Below are 19,160 nucleotides of genomic sequence, written 5' to 3'. Positions count from 1 at the left end.
CAAATGAAATTTACCCCTGAGATTCAAGGATGGTTCAACATACACACATAAATGAATGTGAAATACTACATTAACAGAATAAAAAATAAAAATCATTTGATAAAAATTCAACATGTTTTCATGGTAAAAATGCTCAACAAATTAGGCATTAAAATGTATCTCCACATAATAAAGGCCAGATATGACAAGCCCACTCTCAATATCCCCTCAACAATAATAAGCTGAAAGCTCTTCCTTTAAGATCAGGAACAAGACAAGGGTGTCCACTTCTATTGAACACCCATCCTATTAAATATGATTAAACATACTAGTGAAGTCCTACTCAGAGCAATTAAGAGAAAAAAAAATCAGCCAAACTGGAAAAGAAGAAATTTAATTGTCTGTTATGATCTTATATATAGAAAACTCTAAAATGTCAAACAAAAATTGTTAGAACTAAAAATCAGGACAGTGGCCAGACACAAAATCAATATACAAAAATTAGCTGCATTTACATACACAAAAAAACTACCAAAAAAGGGATTTAAATAATCCCATTTACAGTAGCATAAAAAATAAAATTCTTAGACATAAATTTAAACAGGGGAAAGATCTGAATAGGGAAAAAATGTAAAATATTAATAAAATAAACTGAAGAAGTCACAAATAAATGGAAGATACCCCATGTTCGTAGTTGAGAAGAATTTATATTGTTAAAATGTCCGTACTACCCAAAGCAATCTACAGATTTAATGCAATCCCTATGAAAATTCTAATGGCAACTTTCACTAAAGTAGAACAAACAATCCTAAAATTTTTCCCAAGCCACAGAAGACTACGAACAACCAAAGTGATCCTAAGACAGCAGAACAACATTGGAGGCATCACATTTTCTGATTTCAAATTATATGACAGAGTATAGTAATCAAACAGTATGGTACAAGCAGAAAACACATGCATAGACTAATGGAATAGAAGTGAGAGCCCAGAAATAAACCCACCTAACTTATCTTTGACAACGATGCCAAGAATACACAGTGGGGAAAGGGCAGTCTCTTCAGTAAATGGCACAGGGAAAACTGGATACTCACACGCAGAAAAATAAAACTGAACCCTTATCTTTGATTATACACAAAAAAATTAACTTGAAATGGCTTAACGTCTTAAATTGAAGACCCACAACTATAAAACTCCTAGAAGAAAATATAGGGGGAAATACCCTTTATCTAGTCCTGGAAATGATTTTATGGCTATAGCACCAAAATCACCAGCAAGAAAAAATAAAAATAAACAGTGGAACTACAACAGACTTAAAAAGCTTCTGCACAGCAAAAGAAACCATCAACAACATAAAAAGACAACCTACAGAATGGAAGAAAATATTTGCAAAGCATATATCTGATACAGAGTTAATATCCAAACTATATAAGGAGCTCATAAAAAATCAATAGCAAAAAAACAGCTTCATGCCTGGTACTTAACTGAAACCATTAAAAGAAAGACTGGGCCAATCTGGCTGAAGTGCATTGCTATCCTATCTTAAGAGAAGAGCATGGAGTGTTGATGTAATAGGTTCACAGAAATAAACTTCATGTAAAGTGTACTTAGTGATTGCAGTGACATGCCTTGCTCCTCACTCCCAAAAGCAGGAAGCAGGAAGAAGCATTAACACCAAATGGGTGAGAACAGAAATGCAAAATCAGCATAAAAAGACAGATGGGCTCTCTGATCAGCAGACTCACCTCTAACTCTATGGTATGTTGGCATATCTAATGGAAGAATGTGGCTTTCAAAAGGTCATCCATGGGTACATAGGAAAATGGAGAGCCACACAAGGAAGAAAGTTCATTCAAGCTCTGAAGTAGAGTCTTAGCCAAAGAACTCCATATACATTCCTATTTAATGACTGCACTGGAAATATGCTAGGGGTAGGACAGATGGGGTCCTTAGCCTCAGGCATTTATGATCTTTTCTAGGAAGACTTTAAGTGACTTTTGGGACCACTGACAAGGCTGTCCCTATTGAACTGACTCACAATGATACCTTAATGGTAATTAAAGAATCCCTTTTGTAAAATATATTTTGATTGATTTCAGAGAGGAAGGGAGGGGGAGAGAAAGATAGAAATATCAATGATGAGAGAGAATCATTGATCGGCTGCCTCCTGCACACCCCCTTCTAGGGCTTGAGCCTGCAACCCGGGCATGTGCCCTTGACCAGAATTGAACCCAGGACCCCTCAGTCCTCAGGCCAACGCTCTCTCCACTGAGCCAAACTGGCTAGGGCGAGGAATCCTTTTTATCTACATCTTTTTGTTTTGATTTCAAATACATTAATTACCTATCTTATTATGTTCCCACTTCTTATGTAGATCTTCCTAGAGGGAGAGAAGATGTACCTGTCTCTATCTATAATGCAACACTTATTTTGAATTATAAGTTTAAAATTGACAGTGCTAATATAGACATCAATCTCATGAGGCTGGTTAGGGTGAGTCTGCCATTGAGATAGCAACTCTCTTGCTGAACTGATAGAATCGGCTTTCTAAGACTGAAGTTATGAAAGACATTCTGGATAACTCCATGGAAAGAGACTTGCCCATGAATAATCATTATGATATCTATTAATTTCCAGACCTAGGATATAGAATAATAAATTGACAAGGGTTTATAGCTAGAGAAATGGGTCAATTCTTTAACCACTTCATTTAACAAATTTATAAGAGAACGTGGGAGCTGAGCCACTTCATTTTTCTCTCACTAATATATTATCATATATCAATATTTTATTTTAAAGAAACACTTGAAATTTCTACTATTAGATGAGCTACAGTAATAGCTCAGGGTAAAGGATAAAGTAAAGCTTGAGTGTGTAGTGACATAATTAATATAATAAAATAGTCCCCACCTTTTAGGAGTTTAAGTCAAAACAGAAAACATTTCTATCTTGAATAAACGTATTTGGGGTTCTGGAGAGATTTTGATTGGCATTTCAAGACTTCATACTTTATTTTGATATAATAGCCTTTTACTTTTAATGCCATGAACTTGAAAGTATATTTTACATCCAGGTATGTGAAAATTATGAGGGGAAATTTTTACACCTGCTACCATGTTTGTGATTTGCAGGAGATGCGAGAAGAAGAAAGCCAGAAATCTGAAAACAGCTCTGGGCTGGAAGACAGAAATCATCAGGGGCTTTGAAAAGAAATCAAGCTCCTAAAGCTTTGTAAAGAAAATTTTGTAACTACGTATGGTGACGGATGTTAACAAGATTTATTGTGGTGACAATTTCAGAATATATACAAATATTAAATCACTAGAGGCCCAATGCATGAAATTCGTGCAAGAGTCGGCCTTCCCTCCTCCGGCTGCCGGCATCGGCTTCCCTCTGGCACCCTCTGGGCTGCCCTCCAGCCTCCAGCAGGCACCTTGGACCAGGGCTTCCCTTGCAGCCCCGGCTTCTTCCTTCTGGAAATCAGGTTTAATTAGCATATTATGCTTTCATTATTATAGATTATGTTGTACACCTGAAACTAATACAATGCTACATGTCCACTATACTTCAATTTAACAACAACAAAAAAAGAAATCAAGCTTGAAAGTGAGTAAGAAGAGTGGTCCCTTAATCATTGTCTATGGGTAAAGGGAGCTTAGACACTTCTTTACAGGGCTAGTCAAGTTAGTGTAGATGAACAACATATCATAATTCCAATTACTTTTTAAAGAGTTAATTCTACATTGGGCAGTGTGTTGTGTTTTTCATGCATAATTTAATCTTTAGAACAACTCCATGAGTTAGGTCCTGGAGTTATCTACATTTTATAAGTGAGAAAACTATAAAGTACAGAGGGGTTTATTTATTTTTATTAATTAATTTTTTTTTTTTTTAGAGAGAGAGATTTGTTGTTCCACTTATCAATGCATTCATTGGTTGAGTCTTGTATGTGCCCTGACCAGGGATCAAACCCACAACCTTGATATATTGGGTTGACACTCTAACTAATTGAGCTACCCGGCCAGGGCAAGAGAAGTTTAGTATCACAAAGTGGGTAAGAAATAAAGATAGGATTAATTCAGTCCTGCCTAATGGGGAAGACAGTGTCCTTAATTGCTATGCCAACCTGCTTCTCATTCCTATTAATGAATATGAAATTCAAGTAGAGTGGTGTCACAATTTAATATTTTATATGAGTAATGGACTAATGTAATTTAACAGCACTTCGTAATTTACAAACTGCATTCGTGCACACGTTTCACTAGAGTTTCACATTATCTCTACGTGGTAGTTTAGGATTATCTGCTTCTAAGTATGTCAGTGAGGAAATTCATATTTAAAGAAGCGACTTGTTCAAGGTCACCGGGCTGGGAAATGTTGAGGTGGTCAAAGGGAAAGCGCTGGTGCTATTGTTTATCTGGGAACTCTGGCCTTGCTTGAACTACATGAACGTTTTTGGATAAGCAAACCCTTTCTGACTGCAATGTCTACACATGAAACATGTGGAAAGAATGTTAACTTCTTAGTGTCCTTCCCACCATAAAACTATTTGGCCTACACAAGTGCCTTTGGTACATGCAGACATACAACAAATGTAAACTTCCCTCACCTGCCTATGATGCTGGATATCCCAGAAAAACCCAGGGGTAAATGCACATCAAACCATCCTGTAGTGCACCTTAAAAGAGACGATATTTATTGCCAATGATGCATCAATAATGCCGGGGAAACAAGAACCAGCCCAGAGTCAGAATTGGAGGATCTGCACTCTTTTGTCAACCACACCCTCAGCCAGCGGTGACCTGGTCCTGATGCTTTACATCCACTTGCAGCCACAGGTGGGCAAACTGGCTGGGAGGGAGGGGGCAGTGCGTTACATGATGTCAACATGGAGTTGAGAAGCATGTGCTCAGTCGGTCCCACCCATGAGTAAGAGCTGGCTCTAGCAAACCACTGAATAAAACGATGAGGTTAGATCTGTGCTTTCCAGTCCTCTTTTCTTTTTTAATGTATTTTATTGCTTTTTACAGAAAGGAAGCGAGAGGGATAGGGAGTCAGAAACATCGATGAGAGAGAAACATCAATCAGGTGCCTCCTGCACACTTCCTACTGGTGATGAGCCTGCAACCAAGGTACATGCCCTTGACCGGAATCGAATCTGGCACCTTTCAGTCCGCAGGCCGAAGCTCTATCCACTGAGCCAAACCGGTTAGGGCTCTTTTTTCTTTGTTTTTCAGCTAATGTTGAAAAGCTTGAAGTGAGTTAAAGAATAAGAGTAATAGAGTTGGGTTTCCCAAGGAGTTCTCGTGACTAAATAAATAAATAAATAAATAAAATGATGCAATAGAAAGGGGATCCCCAGTCAAAATCTTTTGGGAAGTTCAGTAAATATATGGTGTAACATAGGACCCTTAATTCTGGATTTTTCTGAGCTTCATGTATTATATGTATGGTAAATCTCCAGGAGGCGTCTTGCACACATGGCATTTCCTAAGCTTACATGACCACAGACTCTTTCATAACAGATCATTTTTTAGGACTAATGTTCTATAAAACATAATTTGGAAAATTCCACTGCAGAGGAAATAAGGTGAGCTAATAAGAACTCTAATGCCTGTTTTAATTCATGCAATCTAATAAAGTAATTACCTTACACTAATAAGGTGTCCAATCCTATACTAGGTGGCTATAAAGACAAAAAAAAAAAAAAAAGAGAAAGAATCGTCTGTAAGGCTTTCTGCACAGATGGGAAAAACAGACACATCATGCAAAGGAAATACGGTGTAAGATCAGAAAGTGGAATCCAAGGGGCCAGTTTCTAGATCTAACAGACTTAATCAGGGAATGATGGCCGTATAGTCAGAATCAAAGCATGAAAGAAATTTCCTGGAGCAAATGTAGATACCTGAAAAATGTCAGGGAAAAACTGTAGGCTAAAGATGTGTTCATTATCAAATCCAAATGCAACTTTTACTCATTTGTGGGAAAGAGCTAAGAGCACTTCTTTTGATCCTCAGTCCCCTGAAATCACTCACATTGAGATGACCATTCTATGTGTTTTACTATGTTAGAGATGCAGCGAGTCTCAGGAATAAAAAGCCTCGTTAGTTCTCCTTTGGGCAAACACTGAACATGACCTGCTCTTCAGGGTACCATGTAACAGTTACTGTAAAAAAATATAAACACTTAGGACAGGCAAGAAAAACCATGAAGGCTGCTAAATAACGCTAATGTCAGCGGGCAAAGAAATGTTCTCTAACATCCTGGGATCCAGTTGGGAACAGGAAGTGGGCCTAATGGTACAAAGGGAACCATGTACAAACTTTGAGTTCCACTATGTTAGATATTTTATGTGCCAAGTAATGGACTCAGAACTATTAGCTTCCTTAGGTCTTTGACAGCAACTCACCAAACACGAATTCAGTGGCTCTAAAGCCCCCAGGAGTTCTAGCCAGTGACTGTTTCCATCCTTTTTCCTGTCATGACAACTTCCCTGCCATGTGCCTACATTCAAAAGACATTCTGAAGCACACAACTGAGTGTCAAGATCCACCCTGTACAGATTTTATGCTTTTAGGTTCTCTTAATCCTCATGTAATGTTTGGAGAATTTATTCTAACTTAACTTCATATGCCTGCAAATCAAGACTACCACCCCCACCATCATATCTGGTCCAGATTCAGTGCTTGGAGTGGTGGAGGTGGGTTAGAAGAGGTCAATTGGTGGGGGGTGGGGGAGGGACATATTTAATACTTTCAACAAAAAAATTAAAAAGCACACAATACCAACAAAGAGAACATGCACACACACACTTTGTTGGTATGTGTATACATTCATTGTCCAGATGTGCTACTAAGGGTCCAAGAGGCTAAGTAACACGTTCAAGGCCACCTAGCTGGTAAGAAAGAGACAGAATCCAAAAATCACACCTGGGTACCTTGGACACCACCACCTACAGTCTTTCCACCAGGCCAGTTTGCCTCAGCTTTTCTCTACCTCTCTCCCATACAGGTTTTAGTCTTCACTTTTTCCTTGTTTGTGTTTTTCAGTCCCTCCCCACACTTCTTTCTACTCTTTCTAGCAATATGTCTAAACCTTCTTACTACCCTCTAGTTCACTATTGCTTAGTGAGACCTTGAAGTCTGGCATTCGGACCACCTATCAGTCAAATAGGTAACTCCCAGGCTCTAGGCCAGGTCTGCTGCACAGCAGTAACTGAAGGTGAAGTGTGGGGATTTGTATTTTAATCAAGCTCCCCCCCCAAAAATATTATTTTGCACAGCCGTTTGAAAACTGCTGTTATAGTTGTTATAAAAACCTAAGTACTAGAGGTAAATTAAAATTGCTTTTCTTCATACACCTATGGCCACACCCCCTCTACGTTATTTTTTCATTTCACTTTTCACCTCAGAATGTGCTGTGTTTACCTTCTTTGTTGTAATTTTCTTCTAGAATGTAAACTTCACAAAAGCATGGATTTTGTCTCTCTTTTCCTCACTGCTGTCTCTCTCCACTAGCACCTATTGAGTGACTGATAAGTATTTGCTGAATAAATAAATGGAGGAGAAAGGACCATTCTGCTTAACCTCCCTCCCCAACTGACACCCACTGCCTGTCCCTGTCAGCACTCTAAGTGCTCATTCAATCATCTGAGCTGAAATACTATCAGCTCAAAAATATTTCACATCCTTTCTTACAAAATTCCCTAAGAAGTTATGCATGCATACACACAAATTAGCAATTCAGGAAACCAAAGCTCATAATAGTTAAATTAACAATCTATTCCCTAAGTGAAAGAACTGAAGTGGAACTCATTCCACATCTAACTCTTTCCTCATAATACCAAACAGATTTTCATCATAACCAAGTACTTCTTTGAGGTTGAGCTGTATTTCTCAGTGTGGTCCTCCATCATCAACATCACTTGAAAACATGTTAGCAATCCAGGGATTACTGGATCAGACGCTCTGGGGAGGAACCCAACTATTTGTTTTAACAACCCTTCCACATGATTCTGGTACACACTCAAGTTTGAGAATCACTGAGTTAGGACAATAAACACTTGTTAAAATGGGAAATTACTTCTTTAAAAAAATGTACTGAGCAATCAGTAGTAATCAACACAGGGAAAGATAAGCAGATATCACAACAGTAGGACATAATGTACTAAAATGCTGGATACAATTTCTGTCTCATGGTAAATGCTAACAAAAAAATAGTAGGAAGAATAGATGACAGGACAAGAAAGTATCAACAAATATGAAAGAGGGCAGAAGACGTATGGATAAGCTTCTGGCTGGGACTGAAATATGATGTAGGTTTTGAGTTTCCAAATAATATTCATCAATAAAATGCTTATGTGGCTCTTTCCTCAGGAGCAATACTGATCACCTTCTCTTTAATGGGTTACATGTCCATGGATAAACACTAACCACCCTCCCCTATGACCAACATGGGTGAAGTTGCTTCTAATAAGTAATATGTCCCTCTTATAAACAAAGTTCTCTAGGGAATAATTTAAGGGACATATAAATCTGCAAAGACTGTTATTGGGCATAATGCAAAGTGTTCCTTTTAATCTTTCCAGCAACATAATTTAATCACCCAGAATAATTTTTGAAGTACAATTAATGAGCTAAAAACAGACAATAATATCATGTACAGAAATCTTCAAAGTAATATATTTTCCTTACTTAAGATATTTACCAGTTGGATAATACTTTTATTAAAATACTAGAGGCCTGGTGCACGAAATTCATGCACTTGGGGTGGGGTGGGGGGGGCCCTCAGCCCAGCCTGTGCCCTCTTACAGTCTGGGATCCCTCAGCTGGACATCCTTAGTGCTGTTGTGGAGGCAGGAGAGGCTCCTGCCACTGCCACTGTGCTCACCAGCCATGAGCCCGGCTTCTGGCTGAGCAGCACTCCCCCTATGGGAGTACACTGACCACCAGGAGGCAGCTCCTACATTGAGTGTCTGCCCCTTGGTGGTCAGTGCATGTCATAGTGACCAGTCGCTCTACCATTCGGTTGATTTACATATTACCCTTTTATTATATAGGATTTTTAATTATAAATATTCAACTGAATGTCTCAGACAGTGTGGATAGATACAAAGTATACCTATTTCCAACCTCAAAAAAAGAAATTTTTAAAGAATGCATATAAACCAAACATCAAGAATCATAGTAAAGGATAAAAACAACCCTTGGCCCAAACCAGTAATTATTCAATGAAGTGGCTAATAGTACCCAACTATATTACAACTAATTGAGTCACTTTTCTTTGTTCATTCTATGGAAGCACTTAAGTACACACAGCTGCTTTATAATTTTCTTTGTACTAGCAATGGTAGAAAATATTATTTAATCTGGGAAGCCACAGTCATGTATCTAAGCCATTCACTTACTTACTTACTCATTTTTAAAATTTTAGTCCCTACCATATTCCAGGGATTTGGGGGACTCTATGTTCCATAAGAACATAAACAGTTTTCCCCCTATGTAGATCGTACAGACACTATAATAGCTCTACTACGTTGTTCAGAAAGCAAAACCATGATGAGAAAGTCAAAGTGTATTGGATGCCTATTGCTTTTGCCTCCCAACTACTCTTTCCACCTCCATCTTATAGGAGAATCCTTCATTTTACTTGTAGACCCAGTCCTTCCACGTTTCTAATTCACTTGGTTTGAATGGGGCTGACTCCACCCCCTTGGTGCCAGAAATGGTCACATGGCCCAGAACCAGCCTATCAGTGTAATCTCTTTCTTAAAGATTGGTTTATATTGGGGATATGACCTAAACTATGGTCACATCATCCATTTATATGAGTGTATGATCACTATGCTGTATATGTGAAATTAATATAATATTGAATGGCAACTATCATTGAAAAATAAAATTTAAAAAATAAATAAAAAATAAACCCATTCTCTAAATGAATGTGCTGGAATGAGAACTCAACATATATTTCTAAATGTAGCGCTCCAAAGTACCAACATGCAAGCTTCTCCCCTTCTCCCTTGCATTTGTATCTTATCAGCACTACCCAGTGTCCAGATGCACTTTCTTTTGTATGCACTCAAAAAATTTCTGCTGAAGTTCCTATGTCTCTGGGTCTATTTTTGTTCATCAGTTTATGTTGTTCATTAGATTCCACACATGAGTGAGATCATGTGATGCTTATCTTTCTCAGATAGTGGGGTGGTGAAGGCCTTGGTGGGGGGAGAGGTCAATGGGGAAAAAAGGGGACATATGTAATACTTTCAACAACAAATCTTAAAAAAAAATTTCTGCTGAATGCTGAATAGACGTAAGTTAATTGGTTAAAATCTCTTTGTAACACTATATTGAGTTTCACTAACGCCTGTGTCTTTAATTCTGGGAACTGCCTCCTAATTAAACAACCTCACTCTATGGGTTTGCTCTAAAAGTGACATTTAATTCCAATTAATACAATGCAGCGGGGAAACATTCACAGTACAAATTTCTCTGCATAAATGGGGAAAAGGGTGGAGCAGATTAGGTCTGAAATATTATTGGCAGGGATTGTATTCTTAATTCATTTCCCAACCTTGAGACGTGCCCCCTCTGTGGATTACCTATGCTTGTACTAACTCTGTAAATGTATCTACGATTGATTTTAAAACAGAACACCAGGGCAACTTCAACCCCCAAACAAGAAAAATACCATCCAACTGTAAATAGCCAGTGGAGCATTAAAACGGTTTCTTCTCTGCCCGACATAATTGCAGAGCCCAGAGAGAAGCAACGCTTCCCCAAACCTGGCTTCCCATTAGAGCGAATAAACGTCAACTGGAAACTCAGGAACCGAAAATGCCATGTTGAGGTCTTCCGAAATATAAAATACTCAGAAATCTCTGCAGCTCAGGAAGAATTCCTGAAACTGCCTGGCCCTTTCCAGCTTGAACGGCAAACAAATATTTTTTAAAAGTTTCTGTTGTAATTGCACATTGTTATGCATGGGCGCTTATTCCCAAATCAAACACACTCCATGGGTGTCCAGTGATAATGGCATTGGATGCCTATTAATGCAATGCGGTGGGAAAACCAATCTGCTGGATGAACAGTTCTCAGAATCCCAAACTGGGGGCACAACGCTGTTGCCAGTTGTTGGCCAATGTGTGTCTTTGTTCCCCATTATCATTAAAACAGGAACAAAAATGCAGACTGCTGAAGTTGGTACATACTGGTCCGTGTGGCATTTCACTGGGAGGAAGGAAGGACTAGATGATGCATTAGGAAATACTCCAGCTCATTAGAATATAAGTTAGACTCCAACCATGTCCACAGAGCAGTGGATTCCTATGTGGATTATTCGTGAGATGGCTATCATGACTTCCTCATATCTGGGGCCATCATTTTTTCCTGAATGTGTGGTGACATTCTCTTCTTTGTAGCTTCTTGGAGATCCCCATCTGTAGGGGAATTGATATAGGAAGTAATACTCTCATCGCTTTTGTCTCTGTTTTCCCCAATAATAAGAAGACTTTGAAATAGCATGGAAGAGTCCTTGTTCATGAAAAACTCAAGGTTACTTGCAGCGTTCCAACACTTTACACAACCGCTGTTGTTTTCAAGACAAAGAGGAATGAACTCGGGTGGATATGAGAAGTAAACACTGCCCACAGCATTCTTCCTTACTCCCTAGATATTTTTGTTTTTATGAAAATGTAGGTAAATTTGATATGCAAAAACTGGTTGATTTTGCATCTATTATTGAAGCTCTTGAATAAATTTTTCATGTTTGTTGGTTTTATGAACTGTCTATTTATATATTTTTCCATTTAATCATTGGGTTTTTCTAGGGAAGTATTTCTTATGATGTCATGTTAACAAGTATGGGAAGAGTAAAGATTTAATTTGGGAGGAACTTGAAGAAATATTTGTTGGGTATATGCTCTAAGCATTAAATTTGCTAATAACATGATCTAAATTTGAAATAGAAGCTACTAATTAAATATTTACATTTTCATTAATAGAGTCTACAGCTTTATATTTGATTTCCCACATGTAATTTTTATTTATATCGAATAGGCAAAAGTAGGTTTACAACTGTGTGTATGCAAAACAGCTTATTCATGTATTATTGTTTATTAGTACTGTATTATTTTCCATACAAACAACTGTAAATCTACTTTTGCCCCATCTTGTCTTAAAAGGCTATAGAACTCAACACTCTGGACAATGTTGCAGGTTTCTGAATATTTAAAAGAACTTAGGACCCCTTATGTTTCTTTAAAAAAATATACATATACATATTTTACTTCAGAGAGGAAGGGAGAGGAAGAGAGAGATAGAAACATCAATGATGAGGAGAATCATGGATCGGCTGTCTCCTGCACTCCCCCTATTGAGGATCCAGCCTGCAACCTGGGAATGTGTCCTCACTGGGAATTGAACCATGACCTCCTGGTTCATAGGGGACACTCAACCACTAAGCCATGCCAGCCAGGCCCCTTTATGTTTCTTGTGCTGCCTGTAAGGGGCTATAATCACTGATCCAGGTTAAACCCACTATAGCTACATGCAGAACCCCAAGTCAGTAAACATCCTTCTTGTTCAGGGTCTCTCAACCTGGGCATTACTGACATTCTGGACTGGATAATTGTTTGTTGTGGGGGCTGTGCAGTGAGTGTGGTAGGATGTAGACTAGAGCAGCATCCTGGGACTCTGCCCACTAAATGCCTGTAGCACTTCCTCAGTTGAGATAATCAACTCCAGGCAGTGCCAAATGTCCCCTCAAGGACAAAAATCACCACAGCTTGTGGTTTGAAAACCACTGGTATCATTTACACATACAACAGACATTGTCCCTAGTCTTCAAAATGGAAACACAGTCTCTGCTCTAGCAAGCCATTTGTCCAAATGCAAAATAAAGATCAAAGGCAAGGTCATTGACGATAGAAGGGAGCACTGGAGTGAATGTTGGGGCCAGTCACTGCTAACTTTTGAAACGTGAACCATGTTAGATTGTTCTGTGGTTAGAAAAGCAACAGAGGACATGTGTGGAAGGTGCTTGTGAAATGGTCACAAAATCTGCATCAAGAATGACCTCACAGGAGTAAGTAATTCATATTCCACATCTCACAAGGTCTCCCTCTTATTCACTCCTAACTCCTAATCCATCGCCATGTCTCCTTGCTTCTTCTTGGAGAAAAATGTATTTTGGCCCTGACTGGTTTGGCTCAGTGGATAGAGCATTGGCCTGCGGACTGAAGGGTCCCAGGTTCGATTGCAGTCAAGGGCATGTACCTTGGTTGCGGGCACATCTCTAGTTGGGGGTGTGCAGGAAGCAGCTGATCGATGTCTCTCTCTCATCGATGTTTCTAACACTCTATCCCTCTCCCTTACTCTCTGTAAAGAATCAATAAAATATATTTAAAAAGAAAAATGTATTTTGACCCTCTTTGGTTCCATGCCCTTTAACTCCTTACCAGGTTGAGCCCTCGCCATCCGTTGCGAGGTGAAGACTTCCCGAGTAGCTCCTCGTGTCCACCCTTATCCCTCTCCAATTTATACAATCGCAAGAGCAGCCAGAGGAGCCTTGAAAAACATATCATTCCAATCACATTAGTCTTGTTTGTGCCTAAAACACCCCAATAATATCCCAATGCTTTGGAATAAGCCCACAGCTCTTACCTCAGAATTAGTGACCAGCCTCCACCCAACCACAGTATTTGCTGCCACTTTTCCCCTCGCTCACTATGCCTCGGTCATGATGACTTTTAAGTCTGTCTCCCATCTCCGGCCTGTGACCCATACTGTTCCCTCTGCCGGAATGTTTTCACGTCCACTCTGCTCATGACTGTTCCTCACCTTCAAGTTTCAGCCCCAGCATCACCTTCCCGGACATGCTAATCTGACGCTTTCCCCCTTTTTTTCAGCTCTCTTATACCAACCTATTATTTTCCTTCACAACATAGACCCCAGTCCAACGCTTTATTTGCTGCTGAAACTATTGTATGCATAACGCCTGGCTCACAGATCCAACTCTCAGCTCCATACGGTCAGGGAGCACATTTGTCTTGTTTGTGTCCGGTGACAACATAGTGCTTCATCCACAGCACAAGTGAGATACAAACGTTAGGGGATGGGAATAATCAATGGTCCCTCCATCATCCTTACATCTCCCAAGCATAACAGAAAAAGCAAGCTTGCCTAGAAATCTAAGCATCCCTCTCTGAGGTTAAAACAACCTAATTATCTCAAAGGGGAAAAAAAGGCAGAGGCAGGGGAATAAAGGAGAGCTTGATTGCAAAAGCAGGCAGGGTATTCCCACCTCTTCAAAGCGTGAAGCTGATCTATCGTGTGTCACCCAAGAAGTCTCTTCTGTCCTTACGCTACTCACAGAGTTTTATTATGCTGTGGCCAATCAATACTCTGCAGCAAGGCCTGCGAAGGTAAGCAGGCCAGCTCAGAGAGCCCACAACCCTCTTTGCATTTTTATGTCCTTCATTACAACAAGTGGGCTATTTTTATACCTGTTAGCTGTTAACAACTGGCAAAACCTCAGGCTGGGAATAAAATATGACAAGGCCAACAGAGGTAACAATAACACTGCTTATACTGCAGCCAGCTTGCCATTAATAACAGCAAGAAGAGGGAATGAGGAAGAGACAGGGGTGTCAGGAGGGAAGGGAGGGTTTTTAGAACCCAGTAAAAACACTGTCCGGAGGTAGGTGGGCAGGTGAGGTTCCCAGGCCAGCCCAGCATGACAACCCGTCTCCTTCTCCATTCCCTTGCCCTCTGGCTTGAAATCTTTCAACATGTTAAATCTTAGAATTAGAGAATTCTCACAGCCTGGCAGGGCCTAACATTTCATAAGGCCAAACAACTGTAAGGTGTTTGTTTCTTAAAAATAATACGACCCATTATTTTGGAACTTTACAAAGTTCTCCCACAACAATATATTTGCACCTGGGAGAAAAGGGACAACTACAAGGATGTTCATTGCTTTTGGATTAATAACAAAAATCTGAAATCATAGAGGAATGGCATATGAGTTTTGGCATATGACCTTGGAAAGCTGCTACAAAGCTATATTAATTTTACACATCAAAGATTGTACCTGACATTGCATACATTTTATTATTTACACACATCTATTATACATTTTAAGTGGACTTATGGCCCATTTCCAATGCTGAAATACAAGCCATGAGGCAGAGACTTTGTGCCCAAACACCATGGGGTTCAAAATTGGAGCATGGCAAATATGTATGGAATGCATGAAGTCTGTCACCATTAACAAGGTACAGTAAATCCACACAAACTACCACAAAGACAATTCTAAAACTGCTCTTATTTGCTTAAAAAAATATGGGGGTGCACGAGGATCCGGAAAACGTAGGATTTAACTCCCTCCCCCACCCTCTGCAGTGATGAAGGGCGTAGTAGAAAGAGGGGAAACTGAGGCTGAGTGCCAAACTACCACATCATTCAAAGCTTTATCTGAAGAAGCTTATTTTCCCAGATGAAAAGTTGAAAACCTTGGTGGAAGCTTAGAAAATAAAAGCCTTTTATAAAATCAAATAAATACCGTCACAGAATTCTTTCATAATTTTGATCTGGATCTGAGACCAAGGTATCTTTTAAAATAAAGTGGACAAATCTAATAGGTGTCGAGCCCCCCTATAAAGAAAAGACTCCATGGGAGAGAGAGAGAGAGAGAGAGAGAGAGAGAGAGAGAGAGAGAGAGAGAGAGAGAGAATATGAATGACTATGCCTGGTGTTCTGAGCTAGTTGGACATGAGAGTAGGTTTGATATTCTGAACCAACTGGGCTGAAACCACTTGCTGCAACTCAAGGGCCTTGGAGGAAGCACTCATTCCCTCTGAGGCTCAGTGCCATCAGCTTAAAGAATGGACATTATACTTCAAACTGACACAAGATCATTTTAAGAACTGATTGTCTGCATAAGAAATTTAGGACAGCACACGGTAAGTGTCGAATAAATGATGGTTGTGTGGTTTTACTGGAGGCTCTGACAAGGAGCTTCACATTCTCAGGGTCCATTTATCACTGCTACATGTTTGAGCCTCCTACTGAACCAACATGGCACCTCAAAACTGACACATTTCACAAAGAAGGGGCCGACACGAATGGGGGTAGGGATGATTCTTACAAACTTAGTTTTATTCCTGAAAAGTAATTCAAAGCATGCCAGTTGGGTTAGACTATTTTGTCCCTCCCAATCCTCATTTCCTTTTCACCCTGGAGTTTGGCCCATTATGAATCTAGAACAGAATGGAGCCTTGGGTATGTTACCCCACGAAGAAAAGGAGACAGACACCCTTTAAAGCATCGCATTGTGCGAGGAGCAGGCAGGAGCAGGCGCTGTGGAGCCCTGGCCTCACCCACTTTTCAGCACTCTCCACACTTGTTGTGTGTGCACTGGTCTAATCCAGGTGTTCCAAGCACGCACCTCCGCTGCATGCATATGTATGTATTCACTGCACACACGAGCTCTGTAACAATACAGTGTGCCTGCTACAGCTACAGACTTTTAAAGTAGGCATTTCAAAGGGATGAGAAGAAGAATCAAATAGAAATCCGGGTATTTGCTTTTGTACTGCCAGGCCATTGCAATCCCCTGGGGATGCCTAAAGGGGGCAGCATGACCTGACTAGCCCCTGTCCTTGGCCACCCTGGAATTACCTTAGATCCGCACTGAGGACAGAACTGGGTCTCCTCGCTGACCTGTGCTGCCACCAGGAACATGACAACCTCACAAATGCAGCAGCAGCTCCCCAGCTTCTAATTTTAGCTACAGGGACCTTGGGTTTCTTTTTTTAAGATTTTATCAGTGTGTCTCACTTTTCTGGGATCCTGTGATAACCCCCAAGTGCAATGTCTCCCTTCGTCAGCAGTGACCGCTTTCCCACCTTTAAAAACTCCAAAGCCAAATTTTCAAAGTGCCCTGCACAGCAAATAACCAAGACCCCTCCTCTCCCAGGGCAAGAGGGTTGCCAACAACTCTTTTCTTCTAGATGATTAGGCCCTTTGAAAGGTCGGGGGAGAAATACTTTGAGTGCAGGCAGTAACATGGGAAGATCCCATCAGAGAGTGAGATGGGGCGGGTTAGAAAGTGATGCTGGTGGTAAGACTGCCCTATTGATCTGGAGTGAGAGAAGTCCCAGGCGGCTAAGAGCTGACAGTGTGCTGTGAGCGAGAGTCCCGTGTTGTCACAACCTCTCCCTTTCGCTAATCTTGGCACCGCTTCCTATGGCCTTGCAAGAAAAATGAGTTCAAACCAGCCTGTTGGGGTTTTTGTTCTTTCTTCTGTATCTAAGCAAAGACAGACTATAAATAAACACAAGCATAGCAATTATTTTGCATTTGCTTCTTTCAAGGGAATTCTAGGGAAAGAAGAGAGTCTGGGATTGTCACCCTGGACAATGGCATGTGAGTAAAAAGAAGGAAATTGTCCTCAATGTGTCTTGCTGTCTGCCCTAGCTACCCACCCCACCTCTACCCCCTATCCTCCACTGTGATCCCACTTCTACTCTTTCCTCTTCTATGCAGACAAACTCATCCTAGAAAAGGTATAAGGAGAGAAAATGTCAAATTTATCCAGGGCAATTTTCACCCTCTAAAGCAGAGGCCAGCAAACTTGTTTCCAGTTTGCCAATATCAAATATTTTGGCTTTGCAGGCCATACCATCTCTTTGTGACTACTGTGGTTGACCACTGGAGCACTCAAAAGCAGCCAGCGACCATGCGTGAACAAGTGAGTGCGGCTGTCTTTAAAACCAAAACAAAACTTACAAAACACATATAAGCATAACCAATGGACATAAGACACTGGGGGATAGGGGAGGCTAGGGGACTGTCAAGGGCAGGGGGGGACAAAAGGACACTTATGTAATACTTTTGCAATTACCTTTGTAATACTTTAAGCAATAATAATAATAAAAAACTTACAAAACAACAGCAAACAGGCTGTGGGCCTTAGTTTGCCTTTCCCTGTTCTAAAAGGTAACTGACTCCCAAACACTAAAAACAAACAGGCAGGCAAGCACCCTACCGCCAACAAACAGAAACAGACAGCCTATAAGGGAGAGCAAGAGAGCTGGTTTCTGGGCAAGAACAGAAGGCATTCCTCAGCTCTGGAACGAAGTGGATGTGCCTTGCTCGTGGATGTTGTCACAACGGGGAATTTATCTTTGAATCTCCAAGGGACTCTTCGCTGGAATGGAAAATGCAAAGACAAGTGGAATTTTGCGTCTGCTCGGAAAGGAAAACTTTTACATTGGATGTCATCCTTTTTTTTGTTTTCTTTAAAGATAGAAGTTTTAAGTCAAAAGTTGCCAGAACTTGTATCCAGTTACCATGGTGACGGCGTGCTTGCCTGGCATCAGCTGTCTGGAAAATACCGCATCGCACGGGCTTACCCACTGCACCTGTTGCAAAATGCGCCTGGGCCACGGCAGCACTTAGCGAGCTAAGTTTAGCCTGTGAGCAAAGGGACAGCAGGAATCCATCATGTTCTCAGGGACATGCCCCTTGGATCGTGGTCTATTTACAGAAATAGCTTCCAATGACTGCTCTCCTTGGCGAAAGAAAAGTCACCCACAATTCTCTTTTATCCTGAAGCTAGAAGACACTCCAAGAGTAGTAGTTTTTAATATTTGGGGATCAGGAATTACTTCAAGTATTTGATGAAAGCTGTATACTATGCCAGTGAAAAGCAAATACACATTTATATATAATTTTCAAAAGCTTAAAATACTACACACACACACACACACACACACACACACAGAGGCCAACCCCCAGATCCCAGCATTAGAAACTCCTGCCTCCGAGAGATGATGGTTTTGCCTACCACCAGGCAAGGACAGAGCAAAGGTCTAGGACTCTATGCCAATCCACTTTTCCCCATAAGCTCCAGGATCCCTCCAGACAGGCTGGCAGCATGCCAATCCCTTCCCCACCCTGGGAAGACCACAGAATCTCAGCCCTAAGTGTCAGAGCTGTTTCTAGGGCAAGGCACACTCTGACTCAACCCCCTACCTTAGATGTTCTCCAAGAACATCCTGGGTCAGGAACTATCTTTCTCAAAGACAGTTGTCCTTTGCCTCCGCACAGGGAGGACAATAAGAGTAGTTGTTTACTTTGAGAAGAGTTGAGATGGTCTCCTTCCTTGCATTAAAAATTCCT

This window comes from Myotis daubentonii, chromosome 5 (genome assembly GCF_963259705.1).
Source record: "Myotis daubentonii chromosome 5, mMyoDau2.1, whole genome shotgun sequence".
Classification (NCBI taxonomy): domain Eukaryota; kingdom Metazoa; phylum Chordata; class Mammalia; order Chiroptera; family Vespertilionidae; genus Myotis; species Myotis daubentonii.
Note: the sequence above shows the minus strand (reverse complement) of the source record.